This window comes from Myotis nattereri (genome assembly GCF_964212035.1).
Source record: "Myotis nattereri genome assembly, chromosome: 6".
Classification (NCBI taxonomy): Eukaryota; Metazoa; Chordata; class Mammalia; order Chiroptera; family Vespertilionidae; genus Myotis; species Myotis nattereri.
The window spans coordinates 12,140,463-12,161,660 of record NC_138081.1 but is presented as its reverse complement, the minus strand read 5'-3'; the positions used below and the strand labels follow the sequence as shown (position 1 = coordinate 12,161,660).

Here is a 21,198-nt window from a genome sequence, read left to right as displayed (position 1 = left end):
CTTGATTCTTGAAGGGGTATCTGGATGGCACATCACAGAATGTACCATACCTATTAAGTTTTCTACAACATCCAAAATATCAATGTAGTCCTAATTTAACTGATTATTTAGCTTTCTAGTCCATAATGTAACTCTATAGTAATATTAATATGACTCATAAAGCTGAATAAATATAGGAATTGTGTAATCACTAATTTTAGTATTGTTTTCATGACAAAGTATATTCTGCATTCCTACTTGGAATCCCAAAAACACATGCCCTGTGCCTCTAGCAGCAGAGACAGCAAAGAAACAGCAGGTAGGTCTCTCTCTCTCTCTCTCTCTCTCTCTCTCTCTCTCTCTCTCTTTCTCTCTATCACACCACACACACACACACACACAGATACATGTGCATACACGGGTATGTGCACATATACATACAGAGTCTTGTCCAGACTTGGGCAACAGCATTACTCTTTCACCTGTTATGGATTTCCCCTAGAGAACATGCAAAGCTCCGTGCCATTCTAGACGAGGTAGAGAGTGTGAGCATTCCATACCAGCGGCTCTGGGAAAACTGAAGGTCTATCCGTAGCTGCAAGAGCAGAGGCTACTCTTGATTCATTTCATAAGCAGTCACTGAGGTCGAGCTGGCTAGCAGGCACTGTGCTGGGTGTTGTAGATTAGAAGGTGAAGGAGACCCAGGACCTGTTAGAGGACTTACAATCTAGGAACAGTCAACCTTCCCTGGGTAGGTTTAGGAAAACTGAACGGAAGAGGTGGTACTTAAACAAAACCTTCAAAGACTATTCACATTTATGTCTGGGAGAGTGAATCGAAGAGGGAGGGAAAGGACAGCGCAATGCAGCCTGGGAAACTTCTCAAGCAAGAGCCGGAGGTGTGGGGCACAGGGTGTGTTTGTGAGGTTTCAAGCACTTGGTCTGGCGGGATTGCAGGGTTTGTATGGATACAGTGGTGTTTAGCAAGAGATAAAGCGGAAGGGGGATCAGCTCATGAGAAGCTAAAAAGCCACGCTTTCAAGTTTAGAGCTGTATTTTCTTGGAAGTGGAGAGCCATTACAGCTTTGTAACTGGAGAGTAACATGGTCTGATTTCTGTTAAGGAAAGATCATGAGAGCAGCGTGCTGAGTCAATCGGAAGCTGGAGGGAAGGCGGATGGGATGTTGTGTTAGCCTTCGAGGTAGGAAGTCCTAAGGGCTTGAATCAAACCAGCCACAGTAGGAAGTAGAAAGGTGGGAAGTGGGTCAGAGGTTCACGGAGAAAGGAGAACTGATCTGCCCTGAGTAGAATGGGGCTGAGATGGACAGTCCAAGGTGACTCCCAGTTTCCGAGTGGACATGGTGCCATTTACCAAGGCAGGGAATACATGAAGAGGAGCAGGTTTGGAGGGAGAGTTTAATTATGGTCTGATTATGGGTATGGTGAGAATGAGTATGAGGTGGGTGTCTAAGGTAAGGTAATAATATATAGAGCTTTAGTGCTCCAGGCAAGAAGTTAATTAGAGAGATGGATCATGGACCTGTACCCAGGGGCATGGATACGATGGCCCACAGAGATGGGTAGCAATGATAAAGGGGGAAAGGACCAACAGGAGAGCACGTAGGGGCCCCAGTATTGATGGAGGAGGCTGAAGCAGAAGAACCAGCGAAGGAGAAGTAGGAAAGGCAAGAGAGAGGGTCGAGAGAGTGAGATCTCAGAAGCCAGGCAAGAGGTTGTTTGTCAAGGGGGTGGGGTGGTTCACAGCATCGAATGCTGCAGCATCGTCAGTGGTCAGGTTAGACGAGAACTACAAAGTCTATTGGGTCTGGATGGTAAGTGATGAGCGACCTTTGCCAAAGCAATTTCAAAGAGTGCGGAGGCAGAAGGCGCCCTGGGCCAGGTTGAAGAGTAGGCGGGAAGGAAGTGAGACGCAGGAATGGTCACGCAGATAGATCGCCGGAGGTGAAGCAATATTGAGGCCAGGCCTGTTAAATGGAGCCTCTCTGTGGATGCTGAAGTCATTTGGGATGTTGGCAACCCATGGGGTGGAAAATGAAACTGTGAGCCAGGAGCCCAAGTCCACTTAGAGGAGCTGGGAGGGTTGTTCCCTGGTTGGACCAACGTATACCGAGCAGCCTTACATTTCAGCGACGGAAAGAGTGGGTAGCAGGACCACATGGCACAGATCTCAGTGGAGGAAAACGTTTGGCCTTGGCATGAGAGAGCAGCGGCTCTGAAACGGTCTTGGTGAGTCAGAGGCCAGCACTGTCTCTGCCCTGCTGGCGTCTACGAGAGGCTCCAGACGGGCCGGCCGTTTCCCTGGAGGGGAAACAGGTCTCAGTGAGGAATAAGAGCTGATGGGAGGGGGGGAGGGAGGCAGGGGGAGGGTCAATTAGCCATGGAATGAGGGAGGCCAGCAGTGGAGGAGGGATGGGTGGGATGAGACAGGTAGGGCAGGGGTAGGGGGGGCAAGAATAATATGTGAGAGGGCATGGGCGGGGGGAGCTTGCATTTTGTGGCTGGAAAAGATGGCAGGGAGAAAAGTCCTGGTAAGACCGATTGTTCTTGCGGCCACGGGCCTGGTAAGGGGAGCAGGTTAGTCTCGGCGGTTTTCCACAGGAGGCTCCCCAGGATTCCCTTAGAAATGAACTCTCCCTGGATGAAGCCGGAAGGGGGTGGGGACGATCAGCGGTCTCTGAGTGTCGCACTCCTGTGACATCACAGGACCCGGGGAGGTTCGGGCAAGCACGCAGCATGGGGAAGCCCGGGAGGCTTCGGAGCGCCCGCTGGTTAGTGTGCCCTGCGTGGTGGGAGGCGTGGGCACGCCCTGCATGCTCCCCTCCTGCTGAGTCCTGGCCGTTGCAGCCACGGCAGCTCCTCCAGGGATAGGGCACCGATTTGGGGGCTGCTCGTGCATCAGGGGGAGTAATTGTGTGACTTTGTAGACATGAGTCATTCCCAAGCCTGATATTGACCAGTTTAGTGTTGTACTTCCTGAATCGTAGGCTCCTAAATATGTCCTCACTGTTCAGGGGTTTCCTCGGACCCCACCCCCCACCCCCCCGGAGGTAACAGAGACACTAATGCAAGAGAAACGGAATCGGATCCAGGAGACTCTTTTTTCTGGGCTGTTTTATTTGGGTCAAGCACAGAGCTGAGAATCCCTACACCTCCACGTCCCGCGGCCATAACAGCCAGACTTCCTCCTGCCATGAGAGGCGCTAATTGCACTGAGCTGCATCTCTCGCCTCCACCCCGAGCGTGAGAATTCCATCGGCACTTCCTTTTTCAAATATGATTTTCCAAGATTTATAGCAACAAAGGTGAACATGGTTTTGTCAGTGTGTTCAGTAGGGAGTGTATTTTGGAAACATGATAGACGAACCCTGACTGACTTTGTAGCACAAGACATGATCTTTCTAAAACATCTATCAATTGCTCTGACGCCCCAGGCAGAATTTACCGCTGTGCGCCCACAACACTCGGCTTAGCTGGTTTCATGTTCTGATCGTGTTCTTAATATTTACTGCAGTCAGTGCACATGCTGAGGGGGAGGGGCAGGTGGGACGCATGAGGTCACCTGGGAAACAATAAGCCTTTCTCTGCTGGGCACCTGTGAGGCGGGGCTTTTTATTAGAACCTCAGTCATTGTCTGCCAAGCCCTTCGGTGCCTGTTACTCTGCCTGGCAACCTCCCAGCCAGACGCGTCGCTGGCCACGCTGCTCCGCCCCTCCCGCTGCCTGTCAGGCTGATCTCTCCTCGCCCATCCCCTCATTCCTAGTTCTGTTTCCAGGAATCTGTTCAGCTCTTTGCTCTCGGTTATTCTGCTTCCTTTTGATGAGCGGAGATTTCTTGGGGATCCTCCAGCACCCCATCTTCTGACCATCTCACGCCTCGTGAGCTGTGCTGTGCGGAGCACTGTCCTGAAACTCACAGAAGGGGGATGGCTTCTGGCCGCGGCTGCCAGACTCGGAGGCAGAAACCGAGGGCACTTGCTTCCATCTGCACTGAAGCTAAACAATACGTTTTATTTTTTTAGTATAAATGGGTCCCTTCAATATTTGGAGCACACTTATACTAAAAAGTTATCTGTTATTTACCCGAAATTCAAACTTAACTGGGAAGTCCTGTATCGCACCTGACAGCACCGGCCCAGGCCTGTGCTTGGTTGGGGTGTTTCCCTGGGGTGGGGGTTCTGTGGCCTTTAAGAAGCTTCTCCCAGAAGAGGATCAGGAGGTCTGTGGGCTGCTTAGCATGCGGGCTGCTGCAGGGCTCTCTTTCTGGGGGGTGGGGGTGGGCGTAGGGGGTGAGGGAGGTGGCGTTGGTGTTCATGTTCATGTTACCACCAAACGCTGAAGCTTTCAGCCTTTGTCCTCCACCTGTTTCTTCCTAGACGAGTGGAGCTCCAGGCTCTGGTCCCGGGAAGGGACAGGGGAGTCATAGTGCATAGTGTTTCCCAAACTGTTGCCTCAGGACGCCTGTCCGCGCCGCTCAGGATGCTGTCTGTGAGGACACTGTTTGGGAAAACGTGCTGCTGGTGGCCGGTACCTCCGCATCCAGCGATTTATTCTCCCGGCACTGACGCTGGCCGCGGCCTGATGCACCCCCTGTCTCCCTGTGAGGGTCTCCCCACAGCCCAGGCCTTGGTATGTGGCGACTTTTGGAGATACGTTTTATGACCAATACTTTTCTTAATAACGTGGCTTATTCTTCGGGAAATTTTTCAGATGCCCAGTTATACTCTGAGCCTGGCTAGTCTCCTCTGCTGACAAACCAAAATAGGACACGTAGATGTGCTGCTCTCTCCATGAGGGACTCTCCACGCTCACTAGTCACACGGGGACACCCAGGGGTGTCTATGGAGGCAGCCGGATGTGCAGGCTTCCCGGCCCGGTTCTGCGCATGGAGCATCTGATGTTGGCCTTTACCACTGGGGCTACGTGATGAAAGTAGCACCGGGCGTGTTGTTGGGATGTGTTTGAATATCTCTCTTTGCGGGTTTTATTTCTCCAGGAATTCAGCACTTACCATGTGGGTGGTTTGAGTGACATCTGCAGCACATGAATGGCCTTACGCACAGGGGTGTAATGGGAGTCAGACAATGGCCCTACAGGAAGTGTCGTGGAGCACTTGGCTCTCCCTTCAAACCTCATCACCAAGCAGTGGCCTCAGGAGGAGTGAGCGCCATCTGCATGTTGAGTGTCTGCGCGGTATCTTTCTCTTTTCCTTTCAGGAGAAATGTATGTCAGTGATCACATGCTAATGCCCAGCCTGCTCTCTTTATAAGAGCGTGGAATAGGAGTTCATATTTCACGTCCTCCGTTGCTCAGTCACTCTCCCATGTTACAATTCTCCCATAATAAAATCTCAGTGAGACGTGTCACCTCAATATATCACAGACCACTGATGTGACATGAGAAAGAGCAGTGGAGCCTTTTTAACTATTTGTCTACAATGCTCATCGCTTAACTCAGATAACAAAGTGACTAACTCATTTCCTCCAATCACAGCAGTGCACATATGTGTGTATGTACATGTACTTCCATGCTCACACCACACACTCACACAGCATACACACATAACACACCACACACAACACAACACATGCATGTATGCACACACAACACACATACACATAACACACCACATACATGCACACCCTCCACACACTCATATTCACACAAACACACACAGCACAACAAACACATAACATACCACACACACTCATACTCAAACAGCACATATAACATACCACACACACACATACAACACCAACACACACATAAAATACCACACACACACAACACAATCACCACATGCACACACACAACACAATCACACACATGCACACACACACACAAAATACCACACACACACACACACCAACCCTTTCATTTTTTGTGCTTCTCTAGTGCACCCGGCCCTGTTCCAGTCTTCCTAGCCTGTAGTGAATTAAACAAATGCCATGCTTACTGGTCCAGAATTATCTAAATGGCCGATTTACTGACTCATAGGTTAAATTTCCATTTCTTTCCATTCCATTAAGTCCAGCAGGACTGGGTCGCTGTCCTCCAGCATTTCTCTGGCCCGTTATGATCTCAGTGAATTCCTGTGACCCACTTTCCTCTGTGAGCACAGCAGGATCAGAGCGGCCTTTGGTCGGAATGAGATCATGGAACGTGATGCTCTCCGAACGGGGGGCTTTGTGTTTCTCTCACCGAGGTGCACGGCGGTGTTTGATCGGGTCCTTCAGGGAGAGCATTCACCGGCCCTCTGCTCTCTCCCACGTCAGCAACGCCTGGGAACTAGTAGGTTAGCTTGGATATACAAGGGATGGGCTCCTTAAAAAAGGTTTAAGCAGAAGTAGAAACCTAGTTGGTTACTGTATGCATTTCGTAACTTAGTTGCTCATTACCCCTTCTACTGTAGTTACATACGCCATGCGAAATAACCAAACAGAACCCGCGGGGCCTCGTTACCCTCAGGCTCACCGCTTTGGTAGTGAGGGAACCATTTTCACGGAATAGTTCTGTCGGACAGGAGGTTGACTCTGGGGTTTAAAACCCCGTCTTTCACCGGGGCAGGCAGATGATGGTGCTGTAGGCGGTGTCTGACGTATCCAGGGAGAAGAACTCCCTTGCTTCCCTGCCGCTCACTGTCAACACCAGATCTGCTCACCACTAAGGTGCAAGATGGCCAGCCGACCCTGCTGGGGCTGGGATTCTCCATATAACTCTCTGCTCTCCACCCCTTCCTGGTCCCACATAAAGAACCTTCTGGGGCCCTGGGTGCTCTGCCCCAAATATCCTCCTTCTCCCCGAGGCTCAAAGTTTGCCTCTGTTCCAGTTCCACTGGGTGAGTGAAATTTAAGGTTAAGCTGTAGAAATATGCCTCCTTCCACCTACTGCACTTCACCTAGTCAACTCCTTTCCCAGCTAAGGCAAACAGGTCAGTGGAGGGAAGGACATGGGGGGGGGGGACACTACAGTGATGGAGGCTTCTTTTCCAGAAGCCTGGAGAGCAGACGCATTGCAGTGGGTGAGTGGGCACAGTGGGAGGGTGGGCATAGTGGGAGGGTGGGCACAGTGGGAGGGCAGGCACAGTGGGAGGGTGGGCACAGTGGGAGGGTGGGCACAGTGGGAGGGCAGGCACAGTGGGAGGGTGGGCACAGTGGGAGGGTGGGCACAGTGGGAGGGGGAGTATAGTGGGAGGGCAGGCACAGTGGAAGAGTGGGCACAGTGGGAGGGCAGACACAGTGGGAGGGTGGGCACAGTGAGAGAGTGGGCACAGTGGGAGGGGGAGTATAGTGGGAGGGTGGGCACAGTGGGAGGGAGAGTACAGTGAGGGCGGGCACAGTGGGAGGCAGGCACAGTGGGAGGGTGGGCACAGTGGGAGAGTGGGCACAGTGGGAGGGGGAGTATAGTGGGAGAGTGGGCACAGTGGGAGGGTGGGCACAGTGGGAGGGTGGGCACACTGGGAGGGTGGGCACAGTGGGAGGGGGAGCACACTGGGAGGGTGGGCACAGTGGGAGGGTGGGCACACTGGGAGGGTGGGCACACTGGGAGAGGGGGCACAGTGGGTGAGCAGGTACAGTGGGAGAGCAAGGAGAATGAAGTTTGCTCTTCAGAAATGTGGCTGCTCTCACCTTTTCTCCTCCAGAGCTCACTATAGTCAGGTACAGTGTCGCCTACTGGGAGTAACTCCTGGATGACAGGAGAGAGCAGAAAAGGGGTCAGGACCCGTTGGCTGGCTTCGCAACAACTGGATACAGAAACCTGGGCAGTCTGCTGTCAGGACAGACCCCACACCTGCTGTGCGCAGCGTGTAGGAGTTTTAAGATTATTTTATGTTGCACTGCACATGGCCACACTTCCACACAGCCTAGCAAGAAATGATGCCATAGAATTTTTACTTTTACAAGTAATGCTTGCACGTATTATCCCTCTAAAATACTGAAACTTACAAATAACATCAAGTTTCCTTTGAGAACCTACCCCAATCTCCCTATCGCCACCTCCCCAGTTAGAACTGTGTATATGAGATCATTTCTGTTACTGTTTCTCTATATACACATACATGTGTATATACTTACACACATATATATGTGTATATTTGCATACAAATAATATTCAAAATATGTAAGTGCTATAAATATTTATTTTATAATATACAACATATTTACATAATGTATAATATATAATGTAGTATCCTATACATTAAAAGGCCAATATGCAAATTGTCCCCTCGGGAGTTTGACAGACCAGGAGTTCAACCACCCACTATGACGTGTGCTGACCACTGGGGGTTGGCATGAAATGAAGGAAGTCCCCAGATGGCAGCCAGCAACTGGGGGAAGGAAGGCTCCGGCTGGCAGCCAAAAGGCCCTGATCGGCCCTGATCACTGGCCAGGCCTGGGGACCCTACCTGTGCACAAATTTCATGCACTGAGCCTCTAGTATTATAATATAATTAAGACTAGAGGCCCGATGCATGAAATTCATGCAAGAGTAGGCCTTCACAGCCAGGCTGCCTCAATCCCTCCCTCACGGAGGCGGCTGACTCGATCCTCCCTTGCAGCTTCGGGTGGCTGCCTGAATCCCTCCATCTCAGCCATGGGTGGCTGCCTGGATCCCTCCCTTACAGCCGTGGCGGCTGCTCAATCCAGTGGCTGCAGCCCCGGCTCCATCCCAGAAGGAAATCCTGAAGGATGTCCAGTCTAATTAGCATATTATGCTTTTATTATTATAGATATGTAGATAATATGAATATATTTATTATGTATAAATACATGTTCTTCTTTATCTATATCATAAACCCATAGAAGATATATGACACTACTTAATGTGAATACTTTTGTACAAGCTCCAACATTCATGTCTTGATATTCAGCCAAGTTTAGGTGCCTGCTCTGCACTGGGTCAGTTCCAGGTGCTGGCAGGTGAACTCAGTAAAACAAAGATCCCACTGTCGTGCAAATGCTATCATTCTGGAACGTTCTCACTCAATAATATGTCTTGGAGGCTTATCCGTTTGCATACATATAGACCTACCTTAGCCCTTTTAAATGATGTGTAAATGTGGTTGTATCCCATGGTTTAGACAGCCCCATACTTATGGGATTAGTGTCATGAACTGACCAGCATCTGGCCTGCTGGATATCTCTCCACAGTTGGCTGGAGAGATATGACGGTGCCTCCTTCATCACTTGTCATGGTTTTGTCAGGTGCATTCTGTGTTGTCAGACCAGAGGCCCAATGCAGACACGTATGAGAGGGCTGGTAAGGAAAGATTTCTTTTTCTACTTAGGACAACGCATCAAGGTTTTCATGGTAAGAATCAGAATTAGAGTGGGGACCAGGAGAGTAGAAATGGAAGAGAGTTGTGGGCAAAAGACCTGTGCAGGGATGGCAGCCCCTGGCCTAGACCAGCAGGTGGATGCGATCATGCCAGAGAAGCAAGGTGCCAGTTTTATCTGAGTCCAGATCAGAAATTGGGAAAAGCCCATTTTGGTGTTAAACTCCCATTTTTCATCTTCCAGCATGGTTCCCATTCACAACATCACCTACTTCTGTGTTTAACCTGCGTTCCTGTCTCCAGACATTTTCAGTCTTAATAGAGTGAGGCTTGTAGAAGAGCCTCAAGTGTAGAATGAAGCGCAGGCCTCATAACTGAAATATGTTCCTTCCCTCATTCCCACCCGCATGAATTTTATGTACGTTATATACATGAAAGTGTTTTCATGCAGTTAAAAAATTAATAGGTTTCATCATTTTCTCTTTCCAGTTGAGGTTTCGGGGCATTTGTTTCATTATAGACCTGCTTCATCACAGCTTAACATAAGAACATTATTGAAGTCTCTCGTTTGGTTTGTTCACTTTAATCACCAAGGCAAACAGTGCCGATTTCCCCACCATTAATCAAGTTTCGGTGCTCAAATTATGTGATGTGCTTTTCCATTTTTTCCATGCCCTCACTTAAACCTGAAAACGATTGAACCAAGTAGTGAGGGAAATCACCAAGTCTGGAGTTTAGATGAGTATTTGGGGGAACTTCACTCAAGTAGTTTCATAAGTGGATAATCAGATGTGTTTCATCTCTTTTTTTCTATGTGAATATTATCTATGGCTTCTATCTGTATTTATTAGCAAGAAAAACTGTGGTGGACTTCATTGAAGTTTTGATGATTTTGTTTCTTTGTATTCCAGGGTTAGTCTAAGGAATGCAAAAATTAAATCTCATGCATGTTGTGTTTGTGTACATGTGTAATTAATAGGCATTTAGAGGGCGCATTTGCGTTCTTCCCCGGCTTTGTTCCCTGCATGAGGAGGTTTCTCTGCTCTCTTTCTCTCTGTCTAAATGCTGATGCCTGATGGAGTGACTTCACCTGGGTACCGGCAAGGAAAGGACAGCAATTTGTGCCTCATCTGAGCCTTTTAACTTCCCAAAGGAAAGAGAACAACAGCAGCAAAATTTTTAGAAAGAAAAATCTTGCCAACTTTCACATGCTGTGGCCCTAGATCTAGACAGCCCTTTTGTAAATGCCACTATTGGGGAGGACCAAGGTTTTATGGGGCCAGAAGCTTACGCAATTTGGGGAGTTCTAAGAAAAAGAATACAAAGTTATTAATTCAAAAGTAAAAAGAAAATTAAATCTTTAAGAAATAATGAAAAAAAATAATAGCACATTGTAAATTTTTAAAAAGCTAAAAGAAAAGAACAGAATCCAGAAAAACTTCTAAACCAGTGGTTCTCAACCTTCTGGCCCTTTAAATACAGTTCCTCATGTTGTGACCCAACCATAAAATTATATTCATTGCTACTTCATAACTGTAATGTTGCTACTGTTATGAATCATAATGTAAATACCTGATATGCAGGATGGTCTTAGACGACCCCTGTGAAAGGGTCGTTCGACCGCCAAAGGGGTCGCGACCCACAGGTTGAGAACCGCTGGTGTAGAGTAATCAGGCTGCCAGTGCCTGCTATCTGTGTGCCCTGGGCAGGCTTGGGCACATGGGAGTCTGGTAGGGAGGGAGCGGAGGAAGCCTGATGCAGATGCCACAGGCAGTAGGGGAACAAACCTAGCTGTGGGGTGTCTGACCCAAAGAAAGGCAGCCGGATCACTCGCTGTCAGATCTCAGGCGTCTTGGTAAACTCAGATAGGAGGGCCCGCAGGAAGCCAGCCACTGCAGTGTGGAAGGAAGAACTGAGCTCTTGGAGATCTGGACTCCAATCTTCTATATGCCCCCAGTAGCTGTGTGACCCTGGGCATGTTACTTAACCTCTCTGAGCCCCACTTACCTTATCTATATAAAACTTAAAGTGATACTTACCTTTTCGGGCTGTTGAAAAAATTATTGGGAAATAAGAACATATAGATGTGCCTGGCTCACAAGTACCAAACTTCAGTGGACTTCCTTCCAGGAGGCAAGCAAAACTCAAGTCAGGGTGGGAGCATTCCCGCAGATCTTCATCAGTCAGTTTGTAATAAGATCCAAGCCTGTGGTTAGAGGTACAAGAAATAGAAGCTAGTCCTCTGATTGAAAGGATCTGCAGGGGCCAAGATGCTGTCAAGGTCTCAGCCAGGGTCCATGAAGCTCAGGATGGGCCTGCATTGGCAGGGAACCGACGTAATAGGCAGAGAAGCTGGGCCAAAATGCTCTCACATACCCCTTGTCTGCATGGAGGGAGAAAGGGAAGACAGAGCTCCTAGGCCAGTGGTCGGCAGACTGCGGCTCGTGAGCCACACGTGGCTCTTTGGCCCCTTGAGTGTGGCTCTTGCACAAAATACCACGTGCGGGCGCGCATGTACAGTGCGATTGAAACTTGGTGGCCCATGCGCAGAAGTCGGTTTTCGGCCTGGGCGAGTCTATTTTGAAGAAGCACTGTTGATATATGGCTCTGTTGACTAATGAGTTTGCCGACCACTGTCCTAGGCCCTCACTAGGGGCCTCAGCACACTGGCATGGAGTGGCGAGGCTCGCCCAGAGCTCAGCAGTCCAGGCTGCTAATGTGCGACCTGCAGGGGCCGGGGCAGACACAGGCTGCAGGTGGGAGGCTGCAGAGCCTGAAGATCTTTCAGGGCTGAAAAAGATGGACCAGACAACCCCAGAGAACCTGGGAATACATCCCTCTGTATGCTCCACCAGCATCACAAGATGAACAAAGGATGGCAATTAAAACCTACAAGATCCTCCATTAAACAATGAAGAAGCATCCCCTGGCAAAAGAAGACAGTTTTTTAAATGGTATTGCTTCCAGCCGCCAGCACTCGTTTAGCCTCCGTAGAGGAAAGGGTCTCCTCTTTATTCCTGATTCTTTATAGTGGCCTCTGTGGCAGCGCTGGTACCTCTGGCACCTGCCCCTCTAGTCTGCAGGATATCAAGCTCCAGTGACATAGGAGTCGCTTGTAGGAGCTTTGTGAGTGGGCCCTGGGATCCTGCATTGCTAATGCTGCACACCCTTTGCAAGACTCGCTCCTGTCTGTACTAGAACTCTCCCAACCCCAACCCTTGCCTTTCTTCCAGAATTCTGTTTCTGATTGTCTCCAAGTCTAGGCTGCTAGGGACTACGGTCTTCCCATCCCTGACACTTTAGGGTCTGTACAGAGCACAGCACAGCCCTGAGCCCATCCCCCATGTGCACCCACTCTGCCTTTCCCAGACTGAGGCCACCCCAGTTGTCATGCCCCAAGCACACGTCCACACTCACCCCCCCCCCCCCCACACACACACACACTCCCTAGGTGGGGTCAGGACATCACCAGCCACTACTCATCCCTGTCCCCATGGACCCACAGGGCGTAGCCTGTACCTCTACCAAGCAGTTCCTTCATCCTTTTTTTGTCAGAAGTAATTTGCATACCTAGTTCCTGAACTCAATCATGAGCTCTTACAGGAGAAGCCGAACCCGAACCCGTTTGTCCCATATGCTGCTTCCAACCACCCACCTTGAGGCTATGCACGGGACTGTTGAGGAACCTAGAAGAGGGTGCCTTTGAAGGAAGGTGACTTTCTTACCGCTGGCCCCAGGGGGGAGGGGCAGGTGCTTACCCATCTCCTCAAGGCATGCTTTTTAGTCCCTGCAGGAAGGCGATGGCATGCTCAGCTGGGTGTGGGGAGAGGTTTTGAAGGAAGGAACTATTTAACGGAGGTGTGTGCAGGGATTAAGGGAACCAACAGGGGCTGCTGGGGCGCTGTGCCCCACCTGGCAGTAACCAGACATGCCTGGCCCTGCGGTGGCGGCACAGCTCCCGGTGGCCTGAGCCTACTCACCCCCCAGCCTGAGCTTGCCGTTCTGCCACTTCTCACCTGCATGCTTTTGCTCGTGTTTTTGCCTCTTCTTGTAACGACCTTTCTGCTCCTCCTCTATTTTTAAAAATATATCTGGCCAATTGATCTTCATCCTGCAAGGTTCTGTTTGTGTCACCTCCAGGAAGCCTCCTGCACCTGCAGGCTGAGGTAGGTGTGCGTCTCCATTCCCCTTGTGCGCACAGTTCCAACCACCTGGTTGGGAGCCTGTCCCCTGCGGGACCTCAGTCTCCCCAAGGGCAGGGTGTCAGCTCACAGGCAGTGCCCGCCGCACTTGGATGAATTGGCTTTGGCTCTAAAGCCTTTGTTCTTTATCCATCTTCTCTATATCAGCCTCTGTAGCGGTGAGTGATGCTCATTATTTCCAGAGCATTTATCAGCTGTTCTCTGTTTACGTTAATGTTTGTTTTCCCCTCTCTATTTGCTTCCCTCCCGCGTGCTCCCAGGGGAGGCCAGAGGGCTTGGGTGTGCTGTCCTCCCCACCTGCAGGGTAGTCCTCTTGCAGCCAGCGTGCTGGTCAGTTTCCCCACCCGCTGTGTTTAAATCCTCTGTTAAATGTAGTTAGAACCCGACACTGCACCATCTCCTCCTCCTCTATGATTTGTTTAAAGTTACTTTCTGGCCCTAGCAGTTTTGGCTCAGTGGATAGAGTGTCAACCTGCGGACTGAAGGGTCCCGGGTTCAGTTCCGGGCAAGGGCACGTGCCCGGGTTGCGGGCTCAATCCCCAGTGGCGACCGTGCAGGAGGCAGCCGATCAATGATTCTCTCTCATCATTGATGTTTCTATCTCTCTCTCCCTCTCCCTTCCTCTCTGAAATCAATAAAAGTATATATTTTTAAAATAATAAAATGAAGATACTTACTGTAACACTGACTCTGGAACAGGCGTCAGCCATGGCCGGCAGCCTCCCCTTTTATGAATGCGGTTCGGCTGGAGGAGTCATGCTCATTTGTGTGCCTGTTGTCCTTTCACGTGACGGCAGGTTGAGCAGATGCCACAGAGCCCGTGGCCCACAGCGGAAAGGCTCTTGCACGCAGCCGCTGACAGAAGCGTGCTGGCCCTGCTCCGGAAGGAACTGTGACGTGGTCAGAGTATGTCTGTGTCCATCGGCACCCTCTTTCTGTTTCAGCCTTGATTGCCCAGCGCTCATTGTCCCATCTGTCTCTGCACCTTCTAAGTGGCCAGCTCTCCCACCCTCAACCTTGTGTCGCCTACGAGAGAATGTTCAGCCCATGGCACTCTGAGCAGCCCGTCAGGGGGTATTTTGGAGGGAGGTGAGGGAACCTTGCAGGGCAGTGCTTTCAGGCGAGCTGTGTGGCTCAGCTGCTGCATTGGAATCATTTGAGGAGCTAGCTGTGCGGGCAGAGCCAGGGTTCAGGAGGGAGGGAGTGACAAAGGGAGGGAGGGAGGGAGGGAAGGTCTGGTCTCCGTCCAGGCCTCTGTTCCCAAAGCGCCCAATCCACAGCTCCGTGCGGGCAGCTGGTGAATGTGGGGCCCCTGCGGGCGCACTGCCTGGTCCCAGGTTATGAGTCTGACGCACTGTGAAGTTTGGAGTAAGACATTCCGGGGCCTAGTTTACAGGATAGACCCTTTCTTGTAAGAGGAGCAACCAAGAACACGTTTCCAAAATAACGACGTATGCCCTGGCCAAGTGACTCAGTTGGTTGCAGCGTAGTCCCAAGCACCAAAATAACGACGTGCACTCTAGGCCCCAATGTTTATAATTTTTAATGTTCACTCGTAGACCACGGGGGAGGGGAGGGGCAGAGCAGAGGCATCTGTGGGAGCATTGTGGAAGGCTAGGGACTGTGAATGGGGGCAGGAGGAGGTGAAGGGGAGTGAAGGGTTGTCAGCGTGACTTCGTGTGGCTGTATCTGGAGGCCTGGCCCCACAAGCCCATGGAAGCTGTCACTGTGGCTGAAATGTCTCACTTTTTTTTTTTTAAATATATTTTATTGATTTTTTACAGAGAGGAAGGGAGAGAGATAGAGAGTTAGAAACATCAATGAGAGAGAAACATCAATCAGCTGCCTCCTGCACATCTCCCACTGGGGATATGCCCGCAACCCAGGTACATGCCCTTGACCGGAATCGAACCTGGGACCTTTCAGTCCGCAGGCCGACGCTCTAGCCACTGAGCCAAACCGGTTTCGGCATGTCTCACTTTTTAATGTATGAAGCAAGTTCGGTTCCGAGCCTTCCTAGACTGGTGGCCAGAAACCTGTGTGAGAATTGCCTGACTGGCAGACGGACCCAAGCACCCGTTCCTCTCCATCCAGGCCCTCTGCCCCGGGGGGCGGGGAGGGGGGGGGGCTGTCACTGTAAGGCCTGTGAGCCATGCAGGGTCTGTCGGAGCCCGCAGTTCTCCAGGCTTCCTCAGACCTGGCTGGTGACAGTGGGTGTGAGCGGCACTGGCTTCGCTGTTTGACAGCTGTACCAACTTTCGTGCTGACAGACCTTGGATCTGGGAAGTCACCTCCGAGTCAGGAATGGCGGTGGCAGCATAACTAATTCAGTGCGTGGGCCACGCAGTGCGGTGTTTACGTTGGACCAGGCCCGGTGCTGACATTCTGGAAGGCTGGGTCCCGCCACTGAGGAACTTACCGAGATTGCAAAAGGGAGTCGATGCAGAAGGAGCAGCTTCCCTTTCTAGCTGGTCCAGCTGCTGCCGTGGAGGAGCCCTTGTGGCCACGTGGCTCTGCATTCAGCCAGTGCGGGTCAAGCAGGCAATGAGCTTAAAACCTCAGTTTGCAATCTTTATTTTGTGACCCAAGCAATTATTTTATGTTTATATACGGTGCCCCCCCAATGTACACACACACTTTGAATAATTATAAAGACAGTGTTTATTAAAATATATTTCATTTCCAAAATTGAACTGTCAGCTGTTAAAGTGTATATATATTTTTAGGGACACACACACACACTATATATATATATGTGTGTGTGTGTGTGTATATATATATATATATATATATATATATATATATATATAATTTTTAGAGGAGAGAGGAAGAGAGAGAGAGAGAGAGAGAGAGAGAGAAACATCACTGTGAGAGCCACATCCATTGGCTGCCTCCTGCATGTCCCACAGGGAATCAAGACTGCAACCCAGGCAAGTGCCCTGACCCTGACTAGGAATGCAACCAGCAACCTCTTGGTGCACAGGAAGATGCCCAACCAACTGAGGCACATGGGCCAGGTCCTAGCAACTGTTTCAGCTTGGTGATGGGTTTGTAAATCTGGTACAAGAGTTAGCCTTTTGTACATAATTTGATTACATACCAAAAATCAAAGCAGAATTCCTGAATTTGCTAATTTTCTGATGGCTCTTGAAACAATTCTTTTCTGAAGCATAAACCTGTACTAAACCAGGCTTTGACTTATTTTAGCTGTGCAATAATTTAACTAAATTTATACTCATCATTCCAGGCTCAGTGTGAAAATAATGAGTTACCATTGTTAAGTGGCTTCTGTTGACTTTAGACATTGGGCATAATGGGTAGTTTCTCTGTGAACAAGATTGTCACATAAAAGTAGATTAACCTACCCTATGACCATCTCAGGTTTGAAAATGGGGGAGCTCACTTTTATCTAAACTTCATTCCCTCAACTGTGTGTGAGCAGGAAGAATGGGGTAGGGGCCTGGACTCTGCCATGTACCAGGAAAGAGGAAGTGTCTTTACCCTTAGAGGGCACCTGTGAGTCTTAAGAATGTCCATAGATATGGACATATTTATATATATGAACATATTGATATATAGCCATACATACACATGCATTCATGTAGACATACAGTTACATACATAATAGTAACTATTACTATGGAGGCAATGGAGCCACCTGAGCACACAGGCTAGCGGTGGAAGGCCCTGTGGCCATGTGGTACGTGAAGTGTGGCGTGACAGCAAACTCTGAGGGACTCAGGTAGATCTCCCTCAGTAGATGGCAGATGCTGGAGCCAAAAAGTAATGAATTGTAGTCTGTATGGGATTTGAAGAAATAGAGCAGACAGCTTAAGGGTTTTAAATTAACAGAAAGAAGAAAAATGGGCTGGCACCTTGTGGGGAAGGAGAAAGCAAAGAAATAATTTGTGGTAGATTTTTGCAGGTCTAGCTCATTTTCCCAGACCACTGCCACCTGAGGTGAAATGGCAAATAGCGCTCACATTTGACGCTCACCCCGACCTGTTTATTCTGGGGTCCTCAGCACCCTGAGAATGTCCCCTTCCATTAATTTTAAGATCCTACAGGCCGCATTTCACATCTGCACAGAATCGAGGTTTCTCACCTGGATCCTGGCAGCTGCTTTTCCTCCTCCCCTGCTCTCGCACCCTCAGTGCCGCCTGCTGCCCACGCCAGGCGAGGAGGCCAGGCCTTTACCCCTGATGTCGGTGTCCTCGAGGCCAGTGGCGAGGTCTGTGCCCGCGCTGTCTACATTGCTTCTTTTTTTCCCATTTTATTCATTATTTTTTCCCAGCTTTCTTGAGGTATAACTGACAAATAAAAAATATACATATTTAGGGTACACAACATGATGTTTTAATATATGTATACATTGTCAAATGATTACTATAATCAAACTAATTAACATATCATTTCACATGATTGCGTGTGTGTGTGTGTGTGTGTGTGTGTGTGTGTGTGTGTGATGAGAACATTTAGGATTTACTCTGTTAGCAAATTTCAAGAATGCGCTACAGTATTATTCACGATAGTCCCCATGTTGTAGATTAGATCTGCAGAGCTAATTCTGAATAAGTTATAAGAATAAGGGTGGTCAAAGCGGTCAAAAATCCTACATGCAGGATGAAGAAGCGCTGAAGATCTAGCGTACAGCGTGGTGGCCGTAGGTAATAACATCGCATCGCCCCAGCTCCTGGCGGCCACTGTTCCGCTCTCCGCATCTTTGAGTCTGACACTTTTAGGTTCCGCGTGTAAGTGGTATCATGATGTATTTGTCTTTCTGTGCCCGCACTATTTCATTTAACATAATGTCCTCCAGGTTCATCCATGTTGTGCAAATGACAGGATCTCCTTCTTTTGAAGGCTGAATAATATTTCATTGTATATATACCACATTTTCTTTATCCACTCATCCCCTGATCGTTTCCATATCTTAGCTATTGTGCTGCAAGGAATGTGGGAGTGCAGATAGCTCTTTAACATATTACAGATTTCATTTCCTTTGGTGATATACCAGAGTGAAATTGCTGGATTATATACGGTTCTATTTTTAATTATTTGTGAAGAACCCCCATACTCTTTTAATAATGGTTGTACCCCCAAAGCTTCTTGAGGCTTTATCTTCATTGCTCTCTGGCCTCTGGTGTGGCCTCTTGGTGCTGTGAAAGGGCAGGTTCTGGGTGCCACTGCCACCACTGCTGACATCTTGGGGCCTTAGACATTTTAATGGCACCAATATTATTTAACAGTTATAGCAATGAAAGACACAGAGTGTAATAGCGTACCAAAATTGCAGATTTATGCCACATTTTAACTTTACAAACATTTATTGAATGCAAAACACCAGACACGGTGAGAACTGCTGGTAATAAAAAGATGCATTATAAACAAAATACACTGAAAAACTATCCAAATGAAAAGAACCCGGGGCTAAGACAAACAAAATTAAACGGGATAGAAGTAAATATAAAGTTCTACTCTTAGTTTTAAAAAGTCAACATTACACAAGGCCTTCAGATTGAAAAGGAAAAAGTGAAAACCTCTTTGTTCGCAGATGACATGATCTGGCATATAGGTAACTCTGAGGAATCCACTAAAAACTATTAGAACTAACAAAAGCAAGATTGTATGGTCCAAGATTAATATGTAAAATGTATTTCTAGACATTTGTTTGTGAACAACTTGAAAATAAAAATAAGGAAATTCTATTTACAAACAAAAAAATATATTTAGGAATAAATTTAATAAAGTGTGCTGTGCCAGCACAGCCAAGGGTGAACCTGAGGAGGGGCGGTGATGGATTGAAGAAAAGACAGACAAGAGAATACAGCTGGGGCTTGGTGGATCTCCTGTGCCTGGATGAAGACACAAAGGACCCAGCCTGCAAACCAATGCTTTATTTTACAGTCTGATTAAAACAAGGGTAGATTAACATGTATACAAATGTTCTTGTTTTGGCAACACCTGCTGCACCTCCCACAGCCCATTAGCTACTTAGGAAGGAATTAGGGAGGGCTACAAGGCCAGGCTTAATTATGCTAGGAGAGCCCTGCCCTCCAAGCTGGGACTTGTTTGTGGCCCTGCCACAGGTCAGCCTGAGGCTTGACCCTAGAGCTGCTCCCTACAATAAAGGAAATACAAAATTTATGCTCTGAAAACTATGAAATATTATTGAAAGAAATTAAAGAACATCTAAATAAATACAAAGGCTGTCCATGTTCATGGATCAGAAGACTTAATATTGTTAAGTTAGTAATGCTCCCCAAATTGATCCTCAGAGGCAATGCCATCTCTATCAGAATCCCTGCTGGCTTCTTTGTAGAAAGTACAAGTTCATCCTAAAATTGATATGGAAACTCAGAGGACCCAAATAGTCAAAATGTTCTTGAAAAAGGAAAAGTTAGAGGACTCACCACTGTCTAATTCCAAAACTTACTGCAAAGCAACAGTAATTGAGACAGTATAGTGATGGTAAAAAGATGGATTTGAATAGAAATTTTTCCAAAGAAGATATACAAATGAGAACATACTGAAGTCATCAGGGAAAAGCAAATCAAAACCACAAGACTCCACTGCACACCCACGCTGGTAGCTAGATCAAAAAGTCAAGTGCTGGAGAGGAGGCAGGGGAACTGGATCTCTCATATGCTGCTGGTGGGGATGTAAAATGGTGCAGTCCCTTTGGAAAACAGCCTGGCAGTTCCTCAAAAAGTTAAACATAGACTTATCACATGACCCAGCAATTCCACTCCCAGGTATATATATCCAAGAAAATTGAAAGCATGTATTGAAAGCAAAACTTGTATAGGACTATTCAGAATAGTGCTCTTCACAATAGCTAAAATGTAGAAACAACCCAAATGTCCATAAATCGATGAATGTGTAAACAAGATGTGAGAGATCCCTACCATGGAATATTAGTCAGCCACAACAGGGAAGGAAGCATTGGCACATACTACAACATGGATGAGCCTGGAAAACATTATGCTCAGTGAAAGATGACCATCACAGAGAGACACATGATGCTGTTAAGTGGCATGTCTAAAATGGACAAGTCTATGGAGACAGAAAGTAGATTAGTGGTCGCCTAGGGCCTGAGGGGCTGAGGAGGCCGGGAATTAATAACTAACGGGCACAGCGTTTCTCTTCGGCATGATGCAAATGTTCCAATGTTGATTGTGAGGATAGTTGCACAACTTTGTGATGATGCCAAAAATCATTAGCTTGTACCCTTTAAATGGGTAAAGTTTGTACTGTGTGAATTATATCTCAGTAAAGCTGTTTCAAACAAACAAAAAGAAAGTGGCAAAAATAGGGTTTCAGGAGCCAAGATCTCCATAGGCTTTTTGTGAGTCAGTGGGGGATCGTGCGGCGGCTGCCGCCATGGCCAATGGGACCCTGGAGTTGGAGAGGGGCAGTGTGCAGAGCACAGCAATAGTGACAGCCGCACTTATGGGATTGCCTTGGTGGCTCAAAATGGCAGATTCAGTTGGAACAACCTTCTTGAAGGTTGTTATGAACATCCATGAAGAGGGAGCTCATGGGGACAAGGGGTGAACCTGCCTTCACAGGCCTTACAGTGGGGAAGGAAGACAGACTAAAAAAGTAATGAACGATAGAAAGTATGGTAATAGGCCGGCCCATGTGGCTCAGTGGTTGAGGATTGACCTATGAACCAGAAGGTCACAGGTTCGATTCCCGGTCAGGGCACCTGCTCAGGTTGC

At 48.4% G+C, this 21,198-nt stretch overlaps 1 protein-coding gene across 1 annotated transcript in view; it reads left to right on the top strand.

The window, feature by feature from the left end:
• KIF6 (kinesin family member 6) overlaps window positions 1–21,198 on the top strand; it is a 380,047-nt gene that overhangs the window by 205,526 nt on the left and 153,323 nt on the right. The window lies entirely within an intron of this gene.